Genomic DNA, 27,687 nt, shown 5'->3' with positions numbered 1-27,687 from the left:
CTTCTGCAAGGTGACAATGTTTCAATAGTAAAAGAAACAAGAACATTATGCAGAAGCAACCACACAGGCAAAGACAAGGAGGAAGGAAGCTATAATGTATGTCTGCAAAGTAGTTTAGATTCGGACTTCAGCTTCATCAATTAGTGCATTTTGGCTACTAATAAACTACTTCACTTCTCAAAAATCTAAGCTATGAAGTATTTGATGAGAGCATGGGGTCTATAGCAAGAGTACCTCAGTTCAAACTCTAGCCTTAGGACTCAGAAGCTGTTGACCCTGGGCAATTACCTGTCCTCTCTGTGTCTCAGTTTCATCAGTTCTAAAATGAAAAGGCTAGTTTCACATGCCTCATGGCATTGGTATGAAGATAAAATGAGTTTATATTTGTGAAGCATCTAGAACAGTGCTGACATGAACATTTTGTTAAGTAATTTCACGTTTATGCATGCAGCAAGATAGGCAAACAGACAGGAAGATAAGGTAGGCAGAAAGAAGCTTTTTTTTTTTTCTTGGTGCTGAGAATAGAACCCAGGGCCTTGTGCGCCCTGGGCAAGCTAATGAACTCATCCCCTACCCTAGATAGCAAGATAGAGATGTGTAAGAGTAAGATATACAGATAAAGCTTTATCACTAAGAACAGTAGCTGGTATATCCAACACCTCCCTGCTCCCCCTCCTTTGTCTTGGTTCACAGGGATTTGCACAGGCTCAGGCATGTTTTCATGACCCCAACATCAACCTCCACTTAGGTTAAAGGACTGAGGCTGTCCCCTCTACTTTCAAAGTGGGGGTTTCCTCCTGTCTTTTGGGGGCAATAATTCTCACCAGTGACACAAGATACTCAATTGAAACTGCTAGACACAAAGGCAGGACAGCCACCAGCTTTGAAACAAGGGACAGTACTATTGTACACGATAGATGCACCTTAATAGAAAAAACAAGCACAGGCTTATTAGGAGCAATTTGAACTTCTATAATGGCTTACTGTTTAAGCCAATTGAAAACAAATCTTAAATGTACTATAATTTGAGATTTGGGAACAAAATTAAAACATTTGATTTAAAGTCACAGTAATTAAAAAGGTAAGTTAACAGAATCTTACTAATTCCACTGGTAGTAGTTATATATCTAAGCATCTAAGCATCTAAGCTGAAAACACCTTTTCTCTTTTTTGGAACACACAGTGCTGGGGATGGAACCATACTAGGCAAGTACCACTGAACTATAGCACAAGCCCTGAAAAAACTTTTTTTTTGGTGGTGGTGGTGCTGCGGTCTGAACTCAGGACCTTGCACTTGTTAGGCAGGCGCTCTACCACTTAAGCAACACCGCCAGCTCCTGAAAATACTTTTCTTTTCATTCTTTCTTTTTTGGGCAGTACTGGGGCTTGAACTCAGGGCCTTAAATCTTGCCAGGAAGGTGCCTCTACCACTTGAGCCACTCCGAACCATGATCAATCCTAAACTCTCCTAGATTATAGGCTTAAGTCATTGGCACCCAGCTGAAAATACTTTTAACAAATGCAGTTTTATTACTTGAATCTATCAACAAAATGTTAAATTGAGTTCCCTCTGGTTTTAAGATGAAAGTACTTTGGTTATCAAGTTATACTAAAAGAAAAAAAAAACCTGCTAAAAGTACTTGAAAATATTCTGTGTCTAAATAAGTATTTTCCTGCAATATCATTTATACTATTTACTTGTTTTGAAACCACTTTCCACAGACACCACAAAGTAAACTTCATCCACCACAAATCCACATTTATTACAATTCTGGGCTGGACAGAATCAGAATTAATAAATTGTGCTGAACTGCTGATCAGTAATGTCCACTTCTTAGTTTCCTCCACCCATTTATAGGAAAACTATTCAATCATTGAAGGAATAAATCAAAGACTACAGAAGGCGGAAAGATCTCCCATGCTCATGGATTGCTGGAATCAACATTGTGAAAATGACCATATTACCAAAAGCAATGTACATGTTCAATGCGATTCCCATCAAAATTTCAAAGACATTCATCACACACATTGAAAAACCACCCTAAAGTTCAGCACAAAAGACTGTGAAGAGCCAAGGTAATACTGAGCAAAAAGAACAATGCTAGAGGTAGGGGTACATTATGGCATTTATAAAGGTCCTTAAAATATATCAAATGTATCTTACTTGAATTCACCCCTTCCACCATTCTCCTTCATCTCCCGCACCCTCATTCCTGGAAGAGTTTCAACAGGTCTCATTTTTCTGTTTACATACATGTGTACACAGTATTTCTACCACATCCATCCTCCTACACCTTTTCCCCACCTCCTCCCCGCTCCCACTGGTACCAACTCCCCCAGGCAGGATCTGTTCTGCCCTCTTATTCTCTGGTTTTGTAAAAGAAAAAAATAACATTTTTGTTTGATCAAGATAGCTACTCACGGGGTTTTCTTTTGGCACTTCCAAGTATATATGTATTATAGCCTTATTTGGTTTATCTCCTCTATTTTTCTTCTTTCTACTTTAGTGCTTTTCTTTTGGTGGTTTCAACAGGTTTAAGAATTCTATATTCATTCTGGTATAAAGAGTACCTCAACCACATTCACCTTCTTAACTTCCTTCTTTTATCCTCCCCCTCTTGTATATGACCTCCCCTTAGCATGACCTGTTTTTCATAATATTGCTGTATTTGTATTAGGTCTATATTCTACATATGAGAGAAAACATGTTTTTTTACCTTCTGAACCTGGCTAAATTCACTTAAGATAATGTTCTCCAGTTCTATCGATTTACCTGAAAACGACAAAATTTAATTCTTCTTTGTGGCTGAATAAAATTCCATTGTGTATAAATACCACATTTTCAGGATCCATTCATCAGTAGTGGGGCAACTTGGCTGTTTCCAAAGCTTAGCTATTGTGAATAGTGCTGCAATAAACATGGGTGTGCAGGTGCCTTTATTGAAATCTGACTCACATTCCTTTGGGTATATCTCTAGGAGTGGAATTGCTGGATTGCATGGCAGTTCTATTTTTAGATTTTCAGGAACCTCCATACTGTCTTCCATTTACATTTCCAATTTACATTCCCACCAGCACCCACCAACATTTGTTGCCAAAACAATGTAATGTTCACAAAGCCCTCAAAACAGCACTTGACATAGAATTCAAAACTATATACCCATCCATGGCTCTACAGACACACATGCACATGTGTTAGATATGTAAAAATACATAATGAGGAGCAAATTCCCAGTTGGTCCCTCTACTTGGTAGAATCTACTTTGAGGATTTTAAGTTCCCTTGCTATCTTATTTCTGGCAGACTGAGAATTTGCAGGGTAACGGCTCTCATAAGGACACCCAAAGCCACCAGTTTTGCTATTTGTCATTTCAAATGTACTGCAATGGCTCTTGCTACTCCACTATCAAGTCCCTGAACACCTGTATGATTTGCCTGAAGGGTGTATGACCAAGGACTTGGTACCAATTTACCAAGAGGCCTGGGGAATCAAGAATTTATTTTTCAACTTTTATGGCTTTGCTGTGAATGAACATGATCTGTTCCCAAGCAGATAAGCTAAGAAGTAGTCACTTTTGGGAAAAACAGTTCAAAACCAACTTCACATTAAAGAGAAGAAATTTTCCTAAGAGAATCCTGCAGCTGGCTCTCTTGGACAGGAGAATAGCCTGAAGTCTCTTGCTATGTTCATGACTGAAACCTTAAATACAAAGTATCACATTTTAAAAAGTACTCCAGTGAGTGCTCATGTTTTAAAGATGCAGCACTAAGGTAACAAAAAATACCGCCATCCAAAGCCAGGGTCAACAACTCAGTTCTAAGAAATCTAACAGTTCAGTAATTCCAGTTCTCTAAGAGGTTGTCCTCACAAACACCAGAGACCAGCTCTTGACAGGCACTGGTTCCAAAGGGTAGTGGACACAGTGCCAAGACAGCTGCGGTTGTCTGTAGACTATGAAATAATACACAATTACCCATTTTCGACCCTAATGCTTTCTTTGTGAGAGATGGCTGCTTCTTCTCCTTCACTATGTTTGTACAGTTCCCAGGTCTCTGACTCAGCTCTATCAAAAAATGGTCTTCACAACTGAGGCCAATAGGAGAAGGGGACCAGGAACTAGAGAAAAGGTTAGATCAAAAAGAATTAACCTAGAAGGTAACACACATGCACAGGAAATTAATGTGAGTCAACTCCCTGTATAGCTATCCTTATCTCAACTAGCAAAAACCCTTGTTCCTTCCTATTATTGCTTATACTCTCTCTTCAACAAAATTAGAGATAAGGGCAAAATAGTTTCTGCTGGGTATCCAGGGGATGGGGGGGAGAGGGAGGGGGCGGAGTGGGTGGTAAGGGAGGGGGGTGAGGGCAGGGGGCAGAAATAACCCAAGCATTGTATGCACATATGAATAAAAAATAAATTAAAAAAAAAGAAAAAGAAATAATGTTTATCAGGGAGTGGAGATGATCCAATAAAAAACAGACTGTATGATTGAAAAAAAAATGGTCTTCAAAAAAATGACTGAAAATTATCCTTTCTATTTTCCCAAGTTGACAACCTTTTATGTAAACAATACTCAAAAAAAAAAAAAAGGAAGCTCTTGATAGAACGAGATTGCTTTAAGGTTTAAAAAAACAAAACAATATCCTTCTTTTAAAAGATGGAATAGTAAAAGCATTTTTACAACTATTATTCCATTTATTAATTCCAACAAATATTTGGATTTTGAAAAAGAAAAATCTTGTCTTTCTTATTCATGATTATTAAAGGGATAAACAGAGAGAGACAACGTATTCTATCTATTCATGTGCAGCATCATTAGAACCGTGGACATTTAAATCACATCAAACTAGTATTCAGTGCTCTTTGTATCAAATTTGTATAAGCCATCTCTTCTCCTAAGAGTTTTATAGTGGTCAGTGTTCTGGACAAAGAATTAAGATAAAGGGCAAATAAAACATCCCCCAATAATACTCAGGAGTCTTTGAGATCATTCACAAAACAAAGTAATCTCTCAAAACCAATGTATGCCAGGGACTGGTCACTCACACCTGTAATCCTAGTTACTTAGAAGGCTGAGATTGGGAGGATCTAGGTTCGAGACCAACCTGGGCAAATAGTACAGACCCCATCTCCAAAATAACCAGAGCTCAAGCAGTAGAACACCTGCTTTGCAAGTGTGAGGCCCTGAGTTCAAACCCCAGTACCACTAAAGGGGGGGAGGGGTGGGGGGAAAGAATAAATCACATTTAAATTACAGTTCTTTAGAATGTGTGGGACAATTCTGAGACACATGGAAGAAAAAAAGTGTTAACAGCCAAGGGAGTAATTAGTCAGTAGCTACAACACAAAGCCAGGGGTGAGATCAAAATTAGAAACATCCAATGTCTAGAGAACTGTCCACACAAGGGTGATGATAGCTGGGCTAACTAAATGGCTGCCACCTCCTTAATGGTGACTCTCTAGAGCCTCCAGAGGCAAATCTGACATTCAATGTTTGGGGATATTGTAAAATCTGGTCTTGAAAAACTCTCTTTGAGGCGTGAAAAGCAACAAAAAAGGCCAATAGCATGCTAATCACACTAGCCACACCCACCACACTGTACTTACAGATTCCTGATTTCCGGAGCAGGCTCTGCTTCCTAACCTGGGGCCAAGCATCAGGGAGATGAAACAAGTAGGACCCTATCTTGTAGGAGTTCAGGATACTTGGGAAAATAGATGTATAAATAATTGTTAACATACAGTAAATCTTATAATGGGAATTGATAGGACAGCACTAGAAGCATTTCTCCTTAGAGAGCTTGGGGGAAGGTTTTGCAATGGAATGCCCAGGTAGAGAAAAGGTGGAAGGCTTCCAGGAAGAGCAATCAGTATAAGAGGTGGCCCAGAGGCAGGAGCAGCTGGCTGGAATGTAAATGGCAGAAGAGATGAATTACTCCCAGCAAGTGCCTCCATTACTCCCTGTAGCTCTGAGGCTCTCCACCTGGGTACCTTTAACACCTCCTGGGAAGCTTTATAGCTGAATACTGATGTCTATTTTGTTAGCATTAATGGGTCTGAGATGGGGCCTAGGCATCAGTATTTGAGAACCATCACTGTAGGCAACAGGGGTCAGTGAAACTGTATGCACAAGACAGTGCTACAAAACTTAAAAAAAAAAAAAAAAAAAAAAAAAACTATGGTCAGAGCACCTGCCCTGAGTTCAAACCCAGTGCTGCCAAAAGATAAAACCAACAAAAAAAATTAACTAGGTAACAGTGTGAAGAGTATTCAAGGCAGAAAAAACAGGGAAGGAGTATGTTAGTTTACAGCTGCTGAATGGAGACAAGGAAAAACAGCCTTAGCAAATGATTAACTTCTTGTGGGCCACTGGCTTGGGTGACTATCCATGATAAAGGATAAAGACCTCACCTAGGAGGCAGACACACACATCAATTCAAAATGCAGCTAGCTGCAGGGGCTGACTCTCCTTCAGCAATGAAGCCATGTAGGGGACCCTAGCAGAAAGTAGAGACTTTAGTGGTAGATCCAACAGCACTAACAAGGGGCTGAAGAGTAAGGATGACACCATTCCTGGCTTGAGAGTGGTTAACAGTAAGTACATACTGTGCACTTAAGAGTTCAGGAGCCACACTAAGCATATAATGTGGATTGAGCTCACTGATTTTTCCTAATTCTGTAAGACAGCTCACTCTTGTACCTATTCCATAGTTGAGGAAACTGAGACTTCTAGATGTTAATAAACTCACCCAAGGTCACAGGAAAGAAGTGCTGAAGCAGGAACTGTGACTGCAGAACATTAACCTCTCCCACTTCCTATGATGGGTGTACCCACTCATTAAACAGAGGACACTGTACAGTAGAGCAGGAGTGGGTTTAGGACGAAAGGTTAGGTGGAGGGTATAAAAAAGTTAGTTTCAGACATGCAGTGTTCAAGACAGTATAAGATGTACAGATGACAGTGCCTGTCCAATCAGAAAAAGAAAAGGGACATGAGGTGGAGCAGAAGACACAGCACTAGGTGGTAATTCAAATCCTCTCTATCAGGTGCTGTGTTGAGTGCTGTCTCTCAACTTGAAAGCAGCATCATTACAACTGAGAACTACTTATGGGGGATCAAGGTCACGAGCTCTGCCACTAAGTACGAGAACTGACTGAACCCACCAGCCTATCGTCTTGGCCTCTAACTCACCCTCCTCCAGTCCTGTAAAGAGAAAGAGAAGCCACGGTGTCCTAAGCCACAGAAGCTCCCACAGGTTCCAAGACAATGAATGAGAGATGCAGGGTTTAAAGAAGCCTTATATAAAGTTTTTGACAGTCTTTATCTATTTCTATAACCTAAAGGACTGATATACTGTTTCGACTATTTGAAGGGTAACAGGAGTGTCAACCCAATTAAATGCTATCGTTATGTCTATGCAGGTCAGTAGGCAACTCGAGTGCAAACCTGTGTAATGAACCCTGTGACAGGGTTTAGGGTGTCATCACCATCCAAGCTGGAACCCACAAGAGCCGTTCTAAAACAGATGGCATGCCCATGCTTACCACAGCCACCTAGAGGACATAATTTCACAATGGGCCAATTTCCTTTTGATTCATTCTGAAAAGGTTGTGGTTTTCTTTTTTCCAAAGTAATAAAAGTGAAATCGTAAAACCACGTAATACTGTAAGTCTAGACTAGTTACTTCAATTTTTCAGCACCTTTGAAATTTCTGTAACCACAATCAGGTAGACTTTGAGTCAAAAGCACTCATTCTATAGAATTACCTTTAAAGAAGGCCAGGTACAGTGTGCATGCCGGTAAAACTCAGCTACTCTCGAGGCAGAGGAGGAGAATCTAGAGTTCAAGGCCAACCCAGGCAGAAGTTATTAAGACCCTATCTCAAAAACAAGATAAAAACAAAGCAGCTGGGCATGACTCGAGCGGTAGAGTATTTGTCCAGCAAGGCTCTGGATTCAAGCCCCAGCACTGGGGGAGTCAAAAAAAAAAAAAGAATACTACAGTATCATTTCAGAATTTTCTTCTGTTTTAGAATCAAGGTACTCGAGGGAAGAAATATAAAATCCCAGTAAGAGTCTGGAATCCTGCTGTACAGTTCCTCCTTGGAGCAGGAATTCTGTCTAGCACGCCTGTTTCCAACGCCCACTACCAGGTTCGAGGGCTCTGTGGATGGGGAAGCCATTACCTCCCGGGGTAGCTGTTCACTGCTGGAAGGCTCTGTCTTAGATCAAGCAAAAACCCTTTGCCTCAGGATTTCCATTCATTCATCTAAACATTTCCTGAGCACTTATATGTCCCACAAGGTCTGCATACCACTGTCATGTCTTCCTATTTCCCAACCAACAAGGTGGCCACCATCATCCTTTTATACCCTGTCCTTCAGATCCAACAACCAAACTCCTTCTGCAGTTATTCCTCATGTGCATCACTTCTCCATCCACCACTGTCCTGTTTTCCTCCATTGTCAACGTCTTCTAAAAGGTGATTCAACATGAAAAAATGCTCACCATCTCTAGCAATAAAGGAAATGCAAATTAAAACCACGCTAAGATTCCACCTCACCCCTGTTAGAATAGCCATCATCAGCAACACCACCACCAACAGGTGTTGGCGAGGATGCGGGGGAAAAAGGAACCCTCTTACACTGTTGGTGGGAATGTAGACTAGTACAACCACTCTGGAAAAAAATTTGGAGGCTACTTAAAAAGCTAGACATCGATCTACCATTTGATCCAGCAATACCACTCTTGGGGATATACCCAAAAGACTGTTACTCCAGAGGCACCTGCACACCCATGTTTATTGTGGCACTATTCACAATAGCCAAGTTATGGAAACAGCCAAGATGCCCCAGCACTGACGAATGGATTAAGAAAATGTGGTATCTATACACAATGGAATTTTATGCAGCCATGAAGAAGAACGAAATGTTATCATTTGCTGGTAAATGGATGGAATTGGAGAACATCATTCTGAGTGAGGTTAGCCTGGCCCAAAAGACCAAAAATCGTATGTTCTCCCTCATATGTGGACATTAGATCAAGGGCAAACACAACAATGGGATTGGACTATGAGCACATGATAAAAGCAAGAGCACACAAGGAAGGGGTGAGGACAGGTAAGACACCTAAAAAATTAGCTAGCATTTGTTGCCCTTAACGCAGAGAAACTAAAGCAGATACCTTAAAAGCAACTGAGGCCAATAGGAAAAGGGGAACAGGAACTAGAGAAAAGGTTAGATCAAAAAGAATTAACCTAGAAGGTAACACCCACGCACAGGAAATCAATGTGAGTCAATGCCCTGTACTGCCATCCTTATCTCAACCAGCAAAAACCCTTGTTCCTTCCTATTATTGCTTATACTCTCTCTACAACAGAATTAGAGATAAGGGCAAAATAGTTTCTGCGGGTATTGAGGGGGTGGGGGGAGAGGGAAGGGGTGGAGGGGGTAGTAAGGGAGGGGGTGGGGACAGGGGAGAGAAATGAACCAAGCCTTGTATGCACATATGAATAATAAAAGAAAAAAAAATAAAAGGTGATTCATAGATTTAAACACAACTCATCATGTGATCCACCTAAGCAACCAAACAGGAAAACACTCAAGGTAAACAAGGCACATGGTAAGGAAACCTGAGATCCATGTTTTAAGCAGCCTCATCAAAAAGGTGGCTCAGATCAGCCTACAATCAAATAAATTTCAACCTATTTTTCATCTCATGCATTTGAGACTACCTCCCACCTCCAAGCATTTCTCAACTTCTACAGGTTTGTCCTTAGTATATTTTATCTTGTTCATTTTAGACCATTATTACAACATATTCAGAGTATTTTGAATCTAGTCTGTTATCTACAGTGTTAGTCGTCTCTCCTAGGTATTATGTTATCTGGATATTAGGCACACTTATTTCAACCTAGGTCTGTATAGACAGAAACACTAATTAAAAATGCATTGCTGGGAACTTAAAAGTCATTTATAGTGTCTCAGACTTAGCACTAACTACTCTCTGAGGCACACATTATCCATTTTTAATCTTTTCTGTGGCAACAGCCCCTTTGAAAATCTGATGCAAGCCATAAAATGTGTATCTGTACACTGTTTCACAGCCAGTATCACAGTTCACATATCTCCCCCACCCCATGAAGACCATCCGTGGTCTCCTGTCTAGGAAGCTGACCCTAGGGATTCTAGGACTTATGAGCAACACTCTGATCACTAGGATTCATTTCTAGAATAATTCTTCTATATAATGCTTGACATATGACTCTGAAGGAGCTGATGAACTGGAAATCAACTGATATTAATCAGGTAACTCCCAGTAACAGAGAAGGTACCCAGGAACTAAGAAATGTGACCAAAACCAAACCACAAACTGTAAGAATACCTTAAAAAGTAGAAGTACCTGAGGTCTCATGTACAAAGATACATGTTGCATCGCTGCTTGTAAAAGCAAAAAAAAAAAACAGGAACTAAAAAAATAATAAAAGGAAACATCTTGAATATTGATTTATAGGGAAATCATGTTACATAAAACCATATCAAATGACAGCTTATATTTTATTCATAATGACCATCAAATTTCATTTTAATTTTTTTGCCATGCTGTGATACAACCAGGGCCCTGCACATGCTAGGCCAGGGCTCTACCACAGTGACATCCCTACCCCAACACCGACTTTCCAAACAAGAGTTAAATCAACAGGTACTGGTCTGGAGATCATGGTCTAGACCCATGATTTATTAAGCATAAAAAGCAAGCTTTGATTACATAGAGTATGATCCTACTTAAAAAAATAAGCTGAGTGTGGTGGTACATGCTGATCCCAACACTCAGCTCGAAGTGAGCCTAAGCTACACAGTCAGACCATGTCTTAAAATCAAAACAAACAAAAAAACAATCTCACAAACTTTACATCATTGTACATACTTTCATGAGTACAGAACAAAGGTGTGGAAAAATTCTCATCAGGCTGTGAAGCTGGGAGAGATTGACTCTTGATTTTTAGTCATCTTGCTACTTTCACTTGTTATAGGTAAACATTTATTTGTTACAAAGTAAAAAAATTAAGTTAAAAAAAAAATCAATGCAGCTGACCACAAACTCTGTGGATGCTCAGTCTCCCATGTAAATCTCCCATCTATTTACAGTATATCACACATGAAGTCTACTCTTCCTTCTGACCTTCCAGTGAATGTGAATTTCTCATTCTTGGGCATCTGATTGTACTGCATGGGCTCCTGTACTGTGCACACAAAGGCCATGTTACATTTAAATGTGCTCACCATTCTCGGGAAATACTCATGTCAGCAGAGCTGTACTTAAAAGCTATGGGAAGGCCACCCTAATCCAACACACAGGGGCTAGGTGCAAGAAACACAGACACAATCAAGTTGTAAGTGAAGAAACTGAGCACACAAGCTGATCCTATTAATTCAGTGGTTCTCAGTCTTGGCTACACTCAAGGAGCTTTTTTAAAAAAAAAAAATTTTTTAATACAATGGTGAGGCACCCCACTTCCAGAGATTCTTATTGAACCAGGCCTGGCAGAAGTACAGCTATGCTTCAGAAGCCAGCTTCTGCTTACAAAGAGCATTTCCCTTATCAGTTATTTTGAGGCTGGAAGATACATTTGGGAAAGCCAAAATCTACCAACCAGCTAATGCCAGTCCACCATCTCTAATTTATATTGTTCTTACGTGGATTTGTGATGTCCAAAAGTTTCTTAAATTTATGTCTATGCAATTAAGAACTACTCATATGCACCAGGCGCCGATAGTGCATTACAGGCTCACGCCTGTAATCTTAAGCTACTCAGGAGGCAGCAATCAGGAGGATCACAGTTGGAAGCCAGTTCTACCTTGATACCTAACGCAAAAAAGGGCTGGCAGAGTGGCTCAAGTGGTAAAGCACCTGCCTAGCAAGCATGAGGCCCTGAGTTCAAACTCCAGGGCTGCAAAAAAGAAAAACTATTCACATGTCAAAAGACTTGTGAACAGTTAGCCTTGCCCTAACAATGATTTAAAATTTATTATTAGTCTGGGAGGCAATGATTTTTTTAAAGCATCTTAGGACCTCAAACACTATTTTGGAAAACAAAACAGCCAACGCTGCTCAGCTAGTAGTTGAACTGTTGCAGGACATAGGTCAGCTGATGAACCCCCAGCTCCATGTGCTAGACTCAGAAGTGTTTAAAAATTCACCATCTATTCACATTACAACTATAACTTGATATAGTCCCCAAATTTAGTATCTTAGAACAGTATATTCCCCCATGAGAAAAAGTCAAAATGTAAAAAGGGATTCATTATGAAAATATTTACTCAGCATGTAGCACTATGGTATGGAAGACAGCACTCTATATTTTGTACTGCTCCAAATTAAACAAAAATATTACAAAAAAAAGCCACTGTGTGCTAGTTATAATAACTGCAATAAGAAACAACTGCCTTCTTATCTGTAAGTGCTGACTGCATTTGCAGTTTCTTTCAAAGAAGCTTGTACTGGTCCATTAAAAAAGGTTTTGATCTAGTAAACATTATTAGCATTTATCCCAGAGAAGTAAAAATATAGGTCTACACAAAAAATTGTTACACAAATGTTCACAGTAACTTTATTTGTAATAGCCAAAATCTGTAAGCAACCTAAATGTCCTGCCAGAACAGAGGTTAAACTGTGGTACAGCCCCACCATGGAATTCTAGTTAGCAATAAAGAGGATGAACAACTGATCATACAACAATTACAGTTTTCAAAGGCATTACAGAGTGAAAGAAAGCCACTATCAAAATGTCACATACTGCCTGATTCCATTTATATTCTCAAAATGACAAGCGTACAGAGATGGAGAGCAGTTTAGCCATTACCAGTGGGTGGGTGAGTGGAGCTATAAAGAGATAGTAAAGGAAAGCTTCGAGAGATGAACCAATTCTTGCTCTCGCTGCTGGTGATGGTTCCGCAAAATCAACATGTGATCAACAGGCACAGAACTACACACGTACCAAATGAGGATATCTGAGCTGGTGAAATGTGACAAGTGCTATGGACTGTACCAACAGCAATGTTCTGTGATCTTACACTATAATTACCTTAGGGAACTGTCAAGGGAAAGTAGGATCTCTCAGGACTACTCTGACAACTTTCAGTGAGTCTGTAATTCTTTTAAAACAAAAAGTGAAAACACAAGGGAATGTGAAGGGAGTCACTTACTTAAGACACCTACACCGTTTTTCTTAATCCAAGTAAATGTACAAACATGTGAGGGGAAAGATACAAATGGATGGCTAGAGACAAAAGGCGGCATTTATCGTATATGCAGTTCAGTTTATCTCATTTAACCTAACAGACCATAAATGACAACTTCTCAGATGAGGAAAATGAAGGTCAGAGAAGATGAAAAATTCCATCACATGGCTAGCAAGAAGCAGAGGTCAAAGTTAACAAAAGTAAGACAATTTCAAAGCTAAGGGAATTTTCAAGAAGGGGTTTAAAAAGTAACTTCAGGTAGGTATGGTAGGCAAAATGCTATACAGCCAAATATGAAATACACTTGCATTCACAGCATACTGTGCTGAATACTATGTCTTCCAAGAACCTAAACTCCACAATGCAGGGCTGGCAGTGTGGCTCAAATGTTAACAGCATCTGCCTAGCAAATATGAGGCCCTGAGTTCAAACCCTAGTGCCACCAAAAAAAATAAATAAATAAAAATAAAAAAGTGGGTAACTAAATCCACAGTGCACACTAACCTAGGGTTAACTAAATGTGTCTGACCCAGAGATGTATTTGTAACTATGGTTATTTTTATTACTCTTTCAACTTTTGCTCAGAAACCAGAAGGAAATTAATACTGATCTCTTTATCTTTTATGAAGTGGAAACAAGTAGCTAAAAGAGAGCCAAAATTCAAAAATAACAAAAAGAGGACTCTGCTCTAACAGGAGGAAAACAAAGCTGAGTGACTATAACATGGCATAAGGGTAAAAGAAAACGCCAGAGCTCAGCAAAGGAAATCAGCATCACTGTCAAACTCTAGGTACAGAGATCTGAGTTTGCACATAGCAAACATTAGAGAGCAAGACAAATATTTATTTGCAACAAAATAGTTTTAGATAAAGTCATGCAGTTAAGACTGGCTTCAGTCTCACATAGAAAAAGCAAAAGGAAAATTTCTGCCTTTCTTTTCCATCCCATCTCCAATTAAAATTAACAGCATGTGAAAACCTACAGGCAACTAACTATAGGATAAATCCAATGGGTATTTACAAAGATTGTTGTTCTGGTTGTAAAGCCTCTGAGACAGGATGTTTTTTCTAGAGAGAAATGACATCTCACATAACTTTAAAGACCAAGTGAGGACTGGAGGTGTGGCTCAAGTGGTAGATCGCTTTGCAAGTACAAAGCCCTAAGTTCAAACCTAGTCCCACCAAAAATAATAATAAAAATATCAAGTGAAATCCCAGAGAACACTTCAAACACTGGGAGAACTAATCACCCTTTTGAGGCATAGAAAGTCAAGGAATCCACTTTGTGTGCTGCTCAAAGAAAACCATTCTGCCCTTGGTGTCATCTGACTTTGCAGGTCTTCTTCCCTCAGTCTTCTTAAAAGCAAACGCAAATGCGGTGATGGTATCAACAGGTTGATTTTCTTAGAGGCTTTGTAAAGTTCAACTCAAGAACCAGCATGCAGGAATCCTCATGACATTCAAAAATCCCTCCACAGAGGACCTGGAGTGGAATGGCCACATTGCTGTACTCCCATCCGCTGCTACAGTGAAGGTGGAAAATGTGAAGAATTCTTGCTGCCATATATCCTTGGAACCTCTTCCTCACTCACAGGTAAGAGTTGGATGGAGTGGAAAAGGCAAATATACATAGTTAGGAGACACCTGTTGTTCACTCTTGAAGGACCTGCATAGGATATTATGAGTAAGACCCGCAGCCATCAGATCTTAGGAAAGTCATAACCTAGGCCACTATGAGGAACAGGACCTCTCCTCCAACAATGGGGATTATACCAAGGAAACATATCTTCATTGATGCCAGATTTTGACCCGTGGTAAATACAAATTTTGGAGGTTTTTGTAACTAACTATCCTCCTTGAATAGAAATGTTTTTAAGGTATAGCAATGGTGTTGTGATTACTCTGTGAAAAAAATTTCTCCTTTTGAATATATTATTTATAGATGATATGATTTAATATCTGAGATTTGCTTCAAAATAATATGATGGCAGGAGTGGGTAGGAGTTTTAAATAAAAGCACAATTTAATAAAGCTGAGTGATGAGGACATGGAATAGATTATACATTTTTGGGTTTTTTGGGATATGTTTGAAAATTTCCAACACAGAAATTTTGTATACCCATGCATGTATAATTATACCTTGATATAACCTGAATTCAGAGATTGACACACAAATTCAGATTCTTTGAAAGCTTCAGCTATTGCATGATCCCAGGCAAACTGTGCCACTTAATAAGTTTCCTGTGTGCAAAATGAAGACTACAGCATGATGATCTTTCTAAGTCACTTCCAAGTCTAAAGTTTTTACTCTGAGAATGCTGTTTTGACTTCTTGGAATTGAATTTAAATGCATCCTCTGTTAACTGTCTATAGAAACTGATGTGAACTAAGATGGCACAGGTGTCTCAGGACAATGTGTGATCTCAAAGCAGCTCATCACAGTCACCACACCCACCTAGCTTTACTTACAGGAAAAAGAGAAAAGGAAGAAGGTAACTAAAGTATTTGCCACTCCCCAGAAATCTGCTGAAGATATCATTTAGTGACACAAGAGCATACAGTGGGCAGACCCTCAGTCATCAATAGTAAGGGATGGTTAATTACATTATAGCATATTCTTACAATGAAACACCATTCAGCTATGTTAAACATGAAGACATGACCCACAAGAAAGGGAAGATGCCAGAGGGACCCAGAAGCCAACTGAAAGAACTTCCAGTGGCCAAAGCTGTGACGAGCTGAGCAATGAATACAGGATTAGGTTACCCAAAGTATAATCATCCATTGGTCTATATTGACATAAATGAATGAAAAAATAGAAGAGTGGAGGAGGAAAGATAAAATGCCTGGGCAGAATTCCAAATAATTTGTGTAGACATTTGTCCCTCAAGAGGGTAGAGCACAACGTCTCTCCGTGAGTGTATGTGGCAAAGAGCACAGCACCAGAAGGGGAGAAAGGAGAGCTTCACAGTGGAGAAGCAGGTCCCAGCCAGGTGGCTGGGGCCAGAGTCATCACTAAGCCACGTCTGCAGCAGAGATACTTACCTCTATGGTCCCCCTCCCCCAAACTCCTTACCCCAGCCTAACATGCCTCAGCTGTGGAACATTATACAAAACATCTGACTAGTACATCTCAAAACTGTCAGGGTCACAGAAAAAGGTGGCAGGTATGAGAAACTGTTTTAGACAAGGGAGCCTAAGGAGACAGAGAGCCTAGATGTAGCGTGGTGTCCTGATGGGGTGCTGCCACAGAAGACAACACATGGTAAAAACAGAAGTCTGCAACAACTGTGCACTTTCATTAATGATAATGTACTGGAACTAGTTTACTAATTTTAACAAATGTATGACATTACTGTAAAATACTAATAATGGAAAAACTGGGCACGGTGTATATTGGAACTCTCTATGCCTTATTTGTAACTTTTCTGTAAATCTAAAATGTTTCTAAAAGAAAAAGGTTATTTTTAGGAACTGGAAAATACTTTTAAATTAAGCTCTATTCTTATACTGACATGGGATTATGGCCAAGATAGAATAAATGGCCAGGCATGGTGAAGCATGCCTGTTATCCCAGCTACTCAAGAGGTAGAAACAGGAGGAAACAGTTTGAGGATAGCCAGGGACAAAAAGTTATCAAGATCCTATCACAAAACACAAGCTAGATGTGGCAACACACACCTGTAATCCTAACTATGCAGAAGGCTGTAGGTAAAAGATCATAGGTCATTGGCAAAAGCCCAAGACCTTATCTGAAAAATAAAGCAAAGAGTTGGGGGCATGGCTCAAGCCTAGCAAGCTCAATGCCCTGAGTTCAAACCCCCATACTGCCAAAAAAGAGTTTATAAATAACAAGCATGTTATAAAACTATTTGTATTTTTAAAAACTATGTATATGTATTTATTCACCAAAAAGTCAGTAAAAGTATACATTAAAATATTAACCTCTGGGTGGTGAATTCTTGATTTTCACTTCTTTATTCCTTTCTGTGCTCTCCTATTCTGCCTTTCCACTTAGCATTACTTCTAGAGTGTCATTACTTCTACAATCAGGGACAATTTTTTTTTTTTTGGGAAGACAGGCATACAGCACAGGATCAACCATGTTCCTCAGCATCTATATGACATGCATCTATAACACAGCCAAAGTTAACTTTTTCAAAGGGAAATATTTTAAAAGACAGTATAGGAAAGTAATTGAGAGTCTGGAATTTAATCAGACTTAGATTGAAATCCTGATTTCATCTCACTATCAGCATGACCCTGGGCAGTTAGCTGCATAATCTTCCTCAATTTTCTCATATTTTAAAGATAATATGACAAACCTACCAATCCACAGGACTCCCCTCACATTCACTCATTGGTATACACACATGCTGCATGCTATGTGAATACAGACATATAATACATTCATAATATCCAATGTTATTAGAAATTATGTAACAGCAAGGAATTGACAGATTTAATGTTAACAGCCTGACCATACTGGTGATTATTACTGGTAATACTTAAAAATAAAAATCCAGGTAAAAATGAAACACTATTGGGAAGAACCTAGCTTCTCAAAGAGCAAAGACACAACCAGTACCTCAGTTCACTCTGCAGCTCATGCAGCAACTTCCCGAACATTTTTGCTAACTGGACCTTCATCATAGCAATTAGACACACTGCAGGTGACATGCACACAGCACCACTGAGAATCTCTCCAAAAAACCCAAGTAAAAGTCAATCCTACCCAGCTTAAAGTAAGCTCTCAAACACCATGGCACCACGTCTCACTTTCTACAGAATGCAAGTTCCCATACAAGTGAACACCAGCCGTAAAACAAACAGTAACTTCACGTAAGCCTTTTGATTAGAATTCAAGAAAAACACTTTTAAAAAGCAGTTTTAGATTATACATCGATTTTGATCTGTAACAAAGGCCTTGGTTGGTAGTTTTCACTCAATACAGTTGGCCCTTGCTATCCATGGGGAAGTGATTCTAGGAAGCCGGGGTGCTGATACCCGCTGTGCTCCAGTCCTAATGATAAGACAGTGTTATTTGCACACAACCTGCCATACATCCTCCACCTGCTTTAAACCATCTCTACATGACTTAGGATACCTATACAATGAAGATGCTACATAAATAGTTTTTTTACTATATTGTTTAGGGAATAATAAAGAAAAAAGTATGTATGTCTGGTAAAGACACAATTGATTATTTAAAAAGTATTTTTGATAGCTTCTGCTGGGTATTGAGGGGGTAGGGGGGAGAGGGAGGGGGCGGAGTGGGTGGTAAGGGAGGGGGTGGGGGCAGGGGGGAGAAATGACCCAAGCCTTGTATGCACATATGAATAATAAAAGAAAAATGAAAAAAAAAAGTATTTTTGATACAGGGTTGGCTCTCTTCGTGGATGTGGAACCAGTGGATACAAATGGCCCAATGAGCTGCTACTTTAAAACTTCCCCAATTAAAATCCTCATAGTACAGAAAAATTACAATGGATAAACTGAGTCACACTGTGAATTAGTGAATTTTTAAAAGGCCCAACAATCCAGGTCAGAAGAATGAATTTGTTCCAAATGAAAAATTTACCCAACCTGATTTTTCACATGGTCCAGGCCACAGGCCCAAATCTGATAACTTAGTAAGACAACCAACCATACACAAAATAATGTCAGATCACCTCTACACAGACCTCTGTGTATTGTTCAGTTTTGTTCTGTTAAAGTTACTTTAAATAATACCTTTTAAAATAACAAGAAAGTTAACTTTACTCAAGTCTCAAAAACACACACATACACCCTGGAAAACATACTTGGGTTGTATATACCCAACCCAGTGTGGTACTACAAATGCACAAATCTCAATTTTATGGCCTACTCCCAAGCTGCTCTATCTAGTATTTTTTACTTCAACTGTCCCAAAAGCAATTCCTACATAGACCTGGTCCAGTCATGTTAATATTCTTCTTATTCATCATTTTTTCAATTGTTCAACTCTTGCAAATTTTAAGTTCTTTAAAAATGGATATGATTTATGAGAAGGCACAAAAGTTACTAAGGCAGTTAGTAAGTAGATCAAACCAAATATCTTTTGGTTACAAAAAAAAAAAGTGTGGGGGGGAGAGAAGAGGATTGATTATAAAGTTATATGACTGGTTTTCATAAAAAACAACAAAAGCAAATATAAAATGGGAATTCTAAGCATTTTGAGTAGCCAGCCACATTATATGTGTAGTAAGAGTATAACTACCTAAAAGGAAGTTTCATTTTTCCATGCTCTCTGTTGGCCGTTTCCCCAAATCCAAAACCGTAACTAAATTAGAGGTCCTACTGGCATCTTATATACAGACACTACCAGATAGCACCACCATTTCACAGATGAAGAAACTCACACTGAATGTTGTAAATATCTCGCCCAGTTCACACAGGTAATATGGAACAGGCAGAAATTACTACCACATAGTTAAATTCACATACATATGTCTAATATACACATATCATATACCCTCCCTTTTTAGGTTTTGCCTACACTTTCTAACTCCTCCTTATCTGCTCCTTTAAGAGCTGTTAATTATGTATATTTCAGCATGTGCCACAATGTACTGCAACCATATCAATTCCCTACTCAACTATGAGCCTCCAGAGAGAGCCGCCATACCTTGTTCTTCACCTCTGGCTCCAGAGCACAGGCCCAGACTTCACACATCTACATAAATTCCTTGTAAGCAGCCTAACTGTGGCTTTGAGTCCACCTTTTACTAGCTCCTCATGGGTGGTAACTACTATAGGCCAACAATCACATCACAGCCAGGGAGGCTCCCGCAGGCAGAAGGAATATCCAGTGTGACCGAGGCGAGACCAGGCCGTAGGGCTGCTCTTAGTATCTCGACACCACATATGATGTAGTTATTTCTTTTATAAGTTTAGGAACTACACTCACATCTGTCTACCTCCAGCAGTTCATATAACATTACAAAAAACTAAATTACAGCTCAGTATCACCTTCACATACAAGAATCAAGGAAAATAGGAGAAAATGCAAAGCAACTGAGCAGTAAAAGATAAAGTGTTGCCACAAACTATCTTTTCATTATAATCCAGAGGGGCAGACCACACATTTTATATGCTTTCCCACACAGGAAACTAATGAGTCAGCTGTTCGTAGCATTTTAAGAATGTTACAGTATAATTACAAAATGACATAGGTTAATATTTAAGGAAGGAGACATCAAGTCTTTCAAAATAAAAGATTAAGTCTCTCTTTTTTTAAATATTAGAGTTCTTAGAACTTAAAGGGAAACACAAAAATACAAAGGGTGACACGGTAAAACTAGTTAATGGAATTACTGATGCTTTCTATTCTTTTAGGGGACTCTTTTTACCTAAGTAATAAATGTTAAAGCTATGGTTTCCCTTTTCTTTCCACTTCTAGAAAAGACGATTAGCACCAGTACCTTTATCTTTCTGCCCTCTCCCCACCTCTCCCCACAAAGTCACTCTGGCTATTCAGAAGGCCTCTACCTCTATTTGAATAGAGTTAGAATGGCAGCACCTTATGGCTGTCATGACTCCCTTCAAAGTAGCATTAGTCTTCTAGAATACAAATCTAATTCTCAGAAGCACAAAACACGGAAGCTCAAGGTTCCAAGAAAAGTTAGTAATAATTGATTCATCCTGGCTACTCAGGAAATACAGAGCAAGGATCTGTGTTCTGTGCAGTGACAGACAACATCCATCTACTAACACCTGTCACCCAGGGACAAGGAAAACAGAAAAAGCTCATGGAGCAAATGTACAATGACTGAAAACACAGGGAGAAAAGGACACTAGTTCAGAGCTGAGAGGGAACAGAGCACACACAGGTCAATAAGTTACAGACAGAGTAGGCCGAAGGTGCTGGAAGAAAGGAAGGGGTGGGGACAGGAATGGAGCATGAGTGGACAAGAGGAGCCAGAGGGGACAGGGTCTGAGTGAAGGGAGACAAGACTGGAGGTGGCAGACTAGGGCAGGCACACCCAGGTCAAGAGCGGGTAAAGATGTCAGAGAGCTTTTCACATGGGAGGCTGAATCATGGAAAAGGCATGGAGTGGGCAAAATACAAAGAAATCAGACAAGAATTTCTGGGCAGATGAGAAAAAAAATGTACAAATAGGACCACGTGATAAGTAGTCAGGGCAGAGGGGGAAAGGAATGAAGTAAAACAGGCTCACTGAGAAAGGAAATATTAAAATTCACCAAATGCTTTATGGAATTTTGCTTCACTAAATTAAAAACCTGTTCTTTTTCTTATATTTTTCCTTGTTGGGTAAAACTTGATTCATAAGAGCAAAAACTTTCCTAATTTACAGAAGAAAACATTATTCATGAGGTCAACTCATCATCAATTAGCGGAGGACAAGGTCATAAACTTAAGAACTGAAAACAGCTCAACTTACTAGTATGGAGTACCTCAACTCTACTAACAAACCAAGTTCTTCCTGAGAATGTGTACAATAACGTTAATGACCCAAATGACTGCCTTTTCTACTTGTTAATTACAAGAAAACTCTGCCTTCGCTTTGTGCTTAGCAGCATTTTGCGGGGGAAGGGGAACCCTGTTTTCTTGCTGCCTACCCCAACATAAACAAGGGGAGGACAAGAGGTTTGCTAAAAAGAAGTTTGACAGAAATTTAACCCAAGCATTAAAAGATTGTAAAGTTCTACTTCTCTGGGTCTCTCAGATAACTGAAAATATAACACAAAGCTGTAACAGCAAAACCCTGAATATGAACACAGAAATTAGTAAGAGCCACGCTGAAAGGAATGGAAATTATTCTTGATCCTGGAAAACAACATAGGCTAGAAGAGCAGCTGTGCCAAAGGTCTATTTATGAAGATGCAATTCTTACTTTCATGCTGAAAAATATGATAATCAGATCTCCAGCGCCAAAGACTTGCTTGAGAAAGTAAGTCTGTGCAGAGGCCGGAGTAGATAAGGAAGATAGAAGCCAAGTAGCAATGAAGGAGCACATCGTTATTAACAGTCTGTCAACACTCACACCCTTGAGTGATTACTGGATAAGTCCATTTCTGGGGGACAATACCCCAACCAACAGTTCCTGTTTTTCCTCCTACTGATGTGATTTCTCCATCCAGACAAAATAGAAGGCTGATCCTAAGTAGGTTACCACCTACTGCAGTCTTGGGCAATAAATCAAATATTATACAAAAAGATAATGTTAAGAAACACATAGAGAAATGTCTTAGAATCTTGTCACTCATGTTTTCAGAATTATCTTCTTTCAGATGTTCAAAAATCCTAAATGGTATTGGAGTTGCTTCTTAACATGACCCTTGTCTTCCATTGTTTACCAGTCATGAGAGTCCTTGGTGGCCAGTCCACTCCCAGGCATTTGCCTTCTGGAAACACTGTGTCCACAGGCTTTCAGAGACTTCTTGAGGGAGTAAACCTGGTGCTGGTCTCTATGAAGACTTGCTGAAACTAGGATTACCTCCCATATTCCAAGATGACATGGAGGTCAATCATGCTGTTTCCAAGGTAAGCTCCCTTAAAAAGAAAAATTAAAAATCAACCAGATTTAAAAAAAAAAACAAAAACAAAAACAAAAAAAAAGCCACTAAGAATACAATGGAAATTCCCACACAATATTTTATTTTAGTAAGATTGAAAAATAAGTAATTCCAATCAGAAATTTTAATGTTTCACTTCAGTTTTAAAAATACAGTATTTCAAAAAAAAACTTAAAAGAGTACCACAGGGTAGACAACAAAAGTATTGCAGATAATCAACAATTAGTTATTAGTTTCAACAGTTTCTGAAACTAATAAAACAAAGCATCAGTCAAAATTATATGGAAATTCTGGCCACTGACTTCTGTCTTGACCACAGCCAGGACAGAACAGACTTTAATAAAACACTACTGCTCTGCATCCATATCTTACTTGGAAATAGTATGAATAAGCACATTTTATATTCGGATATAAAGTGAGCTACTGGATTGATGACCTAGAAAATTTCTTCTAGTCACAAAATTCTAGAATTCCAAATTATCTGGTCATAAACTGTTGGTACCACAAGACCAGCTGTAGGCAAGTCATTTTACTTTGCCCTGATTTTCTTATCTGTAAAATACAGGGCTGGTTCTTTTTACAGGGGAAGAGGCCCAAGAATCACTTGAGGATGGATTAAAACGCAGACGCCCAGCCCCACCACAGCCCTATCGGACCTGAATCTCTGGGTATGTTACTTTTATAACAAATTCTGGGTCATTCTGATATACACTCCCAGTTTCCAAACTAGACTGTGTTTAGCATCTAGTTCTATAACCCTAAAATTCACTAATGGAGTAGCAGCAACTTTATGAAATCATGCTAGCTTGACTGGCTTACAATCAATCAATCCATGCATCTTATTCTCTTTCACTAAAAACCTTCCATCCAGGAAAGAGCCTGATGTGCCAAATGGATAACACATTGATATAGAGTCTTTTAAGTTAAGGTTTCCAAGCGAGATCTTTGGATATTTAAATAGAACACAAAATGCAATACGTTTAATTCCCAATTGCTTCAATGCAGTCCACCTCACGTGACATTACAATAATGAACCAACCCCAAGACAGATGACATGCTACTCTTCCCCGTGGTAAGTATCTGCCACACGGAGCACTGTACCTGTGCAGCAGTGGCCACCAGGGCTGCTAACTGGCCTGGTGGCCCATGCTTCCTTCCAAGGCACTTTCTTCTGCAATCCCTGGACAGCAGGTGTGGCAAAGCGTGCATGCAGTCACACACGGCCAGTGACATTCAGTGACTGTGGAAGCCCACCACCCACAAAGTAACGCTGTCAGCTCCCTCCCAACAGGAGGGATACAGAACTAGGCTTTCAGAGAGTGTCTTTATCTTGCTGGATTTTGTTGATAGGTCCTCCACATGGCTCCAGACTTACTTGATTCCAGGTTTGTAACCAAATCAACAGCACAATTTTACATTTTTTTTCTACCAAAAAATATTACTTGGTTACAAGAGACCTCCTGACCCAAACGGTGTTGTCAATTGCTCAACCCAAGCTGAAAAAGTAAGGTCAAAATTCCACAGAAGGACAAAGCAAATGGACAGAAGCACAGAAAACCTCCATCACACCCACATTCTGATAAGTCACCATTAGTAAGTTAAATCTCGAAAGTGCTAAAAAAAAAAAAAAAAAGGCAATAAGATATGTGTCATTCAATACTATTTTATTTGGCATAATTCTTTGACACTAAATCAGGAAATTAAGTCATCATCCTGTGTCCTGGTAAATCACTACCCTAGAAACCAACAGCTACCGAAAGTTAAAATGCTCATTTAGCTTTGAGGTTCAAAACTCATTTTCTCCCCTTTGTCACCTCGAGCATTTTATGATAAACTTCTATCTGGAAAATTCAGCACTACTTCTGCACTTTAGAGCCATTGCAATTGTTTACACTATTTTGAAACTTTAAAAAAGAACATCTTTAGGGCTGAGGTGTAGCTAAGAGGGGGATTAGTATGCCCAAGGTACTGGGTACGGAAAAAGCCTGCATTCTGGGAGTTAAAGGGCAGAAGCGCCAAGTTCTTTTGTTGTTTTGGTTTTGGTGGTGCTGGGGATGGGACCCAGGGCCTCAGGCATGCTAGGTAAGTGCTCTCCGACTGAAGTGCAGCCTCAGCCCCAGAACCAAGTTTTAAAGAAAGGAATGAGAAGGTTTGTCTTATCATAGGAAATAAAAAATCACTTAAACACTTTGCAGACAGAAGCTAATGCTGTCACTAGTTACTATGGCTTTCCAACGGTGACATACAGAAAGGGCTGTCGTGAACTTTTCACTTATTGTACCGTACTATATTCTTAATCTGTTCCACTGTCTATAAAGCACATTAATGGGACAATCTCCTTATATCAAGAGATAAGGAGGTTTAAAAACATTATTCAATTAGCCAATATTACTGGAATAGTTTTGTTAATGGTTCCTAAATTTCACAGTTAAGTTAATAATGCTTGGCTTATATCCCTTCTGCTTTGGGGTATTCCTGACTCCCACTTTTTCCTTGTTTTACCTCATCTACCAGTGACTGCTCACAAATATCAAAGCTGGGAACATGCCTGAAGATGCATGTGTGGGGTGGCAAGAATCGGTTACACCACAGGCATTCACTCTGAAAGAAAATGCGCACCTTTTCCTTCTTAGCTCCTCCCACCAATGGCAGCAGCTCTCTATCTGCCCCTCCCAAAGACAATGCCTTCAAATACTGAAGCCCTCTAGTGAATTCCCCTGGCAAAGCTTTCCCAGTCTTTTCCTCTTCCATGGTGGATGCTTTAGCCACAGTAACACCCATCTCTAGGCACCTTCTAAAGCCTTTCCTGTCCTTCCAATCGCTGCTACTCACAAGATGCAGCTGTGGCACCCCACCATCATTCTCAGAATCAATGTTTTTGGAGCTGGTATACCTATATAAATCATTAAATTGCATTTTTGTAAACATACTCAAAATATTCTTGATTACAGAAGCCAAAACTATTTAGTTAAATCCAACCAAAACCTTAATTTCTTAATGCATAAAGTACTAGATCCAATCAGGAATATATTTTTAAGAGATTTAAAGACAAACTGAAAAATGAAGCCGTAAATCTTTCACAACTACCTACAATTCAAATAATCTACATTCTTAACATTCAAACGCTCAATGAAATTGTACCACTCCAACAAGGTCAAACAGCCAGCTGTTTATTTCCTTCCTTTGGTATTGGAAAAATAGTCTTCCTTTTTTCATTATGTCATTTGTTTGCACTTAATTAGGAATGTCACTAAGAAATACGGCACAAAGGGCCCTTTAAGAAAAGCTTTACTTTTCCTTAAGTCCTAGCATAGCTTGTTCATTGGGGGATAATGTTATAAGATAGGCTTTTGGAAACTACTGAATACCCAAATAAAGGGACTACCTGTAAATTGTGTTTTTAAAGCCATCAGCCAACTTGAAAAGCATATCCATTCACTGAGTCATTTTAATACTGCCAACACCCTCAATTTACAGAAGCAGAAGCAAATATTTAATACACATATTCGTTACCTGGACACATTCATATCAAACTCATGTTTCAAATAATTTTGAGGCCAGAAGCAGAGAAGCATGCCTGCCATCCCAGATACTTGGGAGGCAAGTAGCAGAAATCTGGAAGATGGCGGTTGGAGTATAGTCCGGGCAAAAAAGTTCATGAGATCCCATCTTAATCAGTAAACCAGGCGTGGTGGTACCTGTCTGTCATTCCAGCTATGCAGGAGTCGGTAAGTAGAAGGACCTTCTCTGAGGCCAGCCAGGGTAAAACCCTGAGATCCTACTGAAAAATAACTACAAGGGAAAAGGACCGGGGAGCTCTCATGGCTCAGTGCAGAGCACGTGCCTAAGTAAGAGCCAGGCCCTGAGTTCAATCCACAGTACAGCAAAAAAAAAAAAAAAAAAAGGAAAAATTTGCCCCAAAAAATTAAGTGAGATAAAACATCTAGACCACTTGACACAAGCATAGTGGCAAATTATCAGTATTCAACTCAACCCCTATTATTGTGCCTAATTTTTTAGACTCTAACTGCTTACAAAATTACATGTATGAGTACATGTATATGTAACATACCTAAATGAATATATACTGACACTATAAATCTAATGCAAATGTTACTGCATCAATAATCTCTATGCAGTCAAAGGTGAGTTTAATTTTAACAGAGATCCACAAAGGTAAGAAAACTTGCTAAGGGGACAGCATTAATTGCTAACACTTATCTCAGCTTATCAAGTAAGAATATAACCGCTACATGGCCGAGAGTGAATTATAATTAGCCATCAGCTGGTCCTGGAGCACTTGCTCAAAAGCAATGGGTAAGCCCTCCTGCACGTGGACAAGTGGCTCTTTATTTTCAAGGTTCCACCAACCATGGAACTGTGACCCTGCAACACGGATGCTGAGCTCCTACGCAGCCAGCAACTGTCTCACGCTGGGAAACAGTTTTCAAGTCAGTACACGACTGTTTCAAATATCCAGAAGTCATTGAAACTAACAATGCCACGGCGCCCTGGTCACATCAGTTTTTAACACTCCAGTGGTCTCGGCCACGCAGGGTTTGCTAGGATCGGGAAGATAGCAGGACCAGCGTGGCGCAGTCCCGCAAACCCTTAAAGTGGCGCGGGCCGTCTCGCGGAGGACAACGCCCTGGGGACCCCAGCCCGACGCGCTTCGGCCCCGGCCACCGCCTCCGCCCACGCGAGCACGCCCGGGCGCCGGGGTGGGGCTCCGGCAGTCGCCGACCCGCTACTTCCCGCGCGCGACGCCAGATCCACGTGGACGCGGGGCACGACATCCAGACCCCGGCCCCGCGCGCCCCGCCCCGCGCCCCGCGCCCCGCACCCGAGCCGCGCGGCCTCTCCCGGCCCGGGCTGCGGGACGGG

General features: G+C 39.9%; 1 protein-coding gene across 5 annotated transcripts in view; it reads right to left on the bottom strand.

The window, feature by feature from the left end:
* The window catches only part of Slc20a2 (solute carrier family 20 member 2), a 92,086-nt gene that overhangs the window by 63,623 nt on the left and 776 nt on the right, over positions 1–27,687 (bottom strand). Inside the window, exon 1 of one of the 5 annotated variants that reach the window (XM_020179461.2) lies at positions 22,122–22,527. The exons of 3 other annotated variants lie outside the window; for them this stretch is intronic. The gene's annotated coding sequence lies outside the window, so the exon portion shown is untranslated. One more of the 5 variants, XM_074054587.1, reaches the window with a different exon arrangement.

Source organism: Castor canadensis, chromosome 14, assembly GCF_047511655.1.
Source record: "Castor canadensis chromosome 14, mCasCan1.hap1v2, whole genome shotgun sequence".
In the NCBI taxonomy this organism is placed as follows: Eukaryota; Metazoa; Chordata; class Mammalia; order Rodentia; family Castoridae; genus Castor; species Castor canadensis.
Note: the sequence above shows the minus strand (reverse complement) of the source record. Positions and strands in the feature narration are given on the sequence as shown.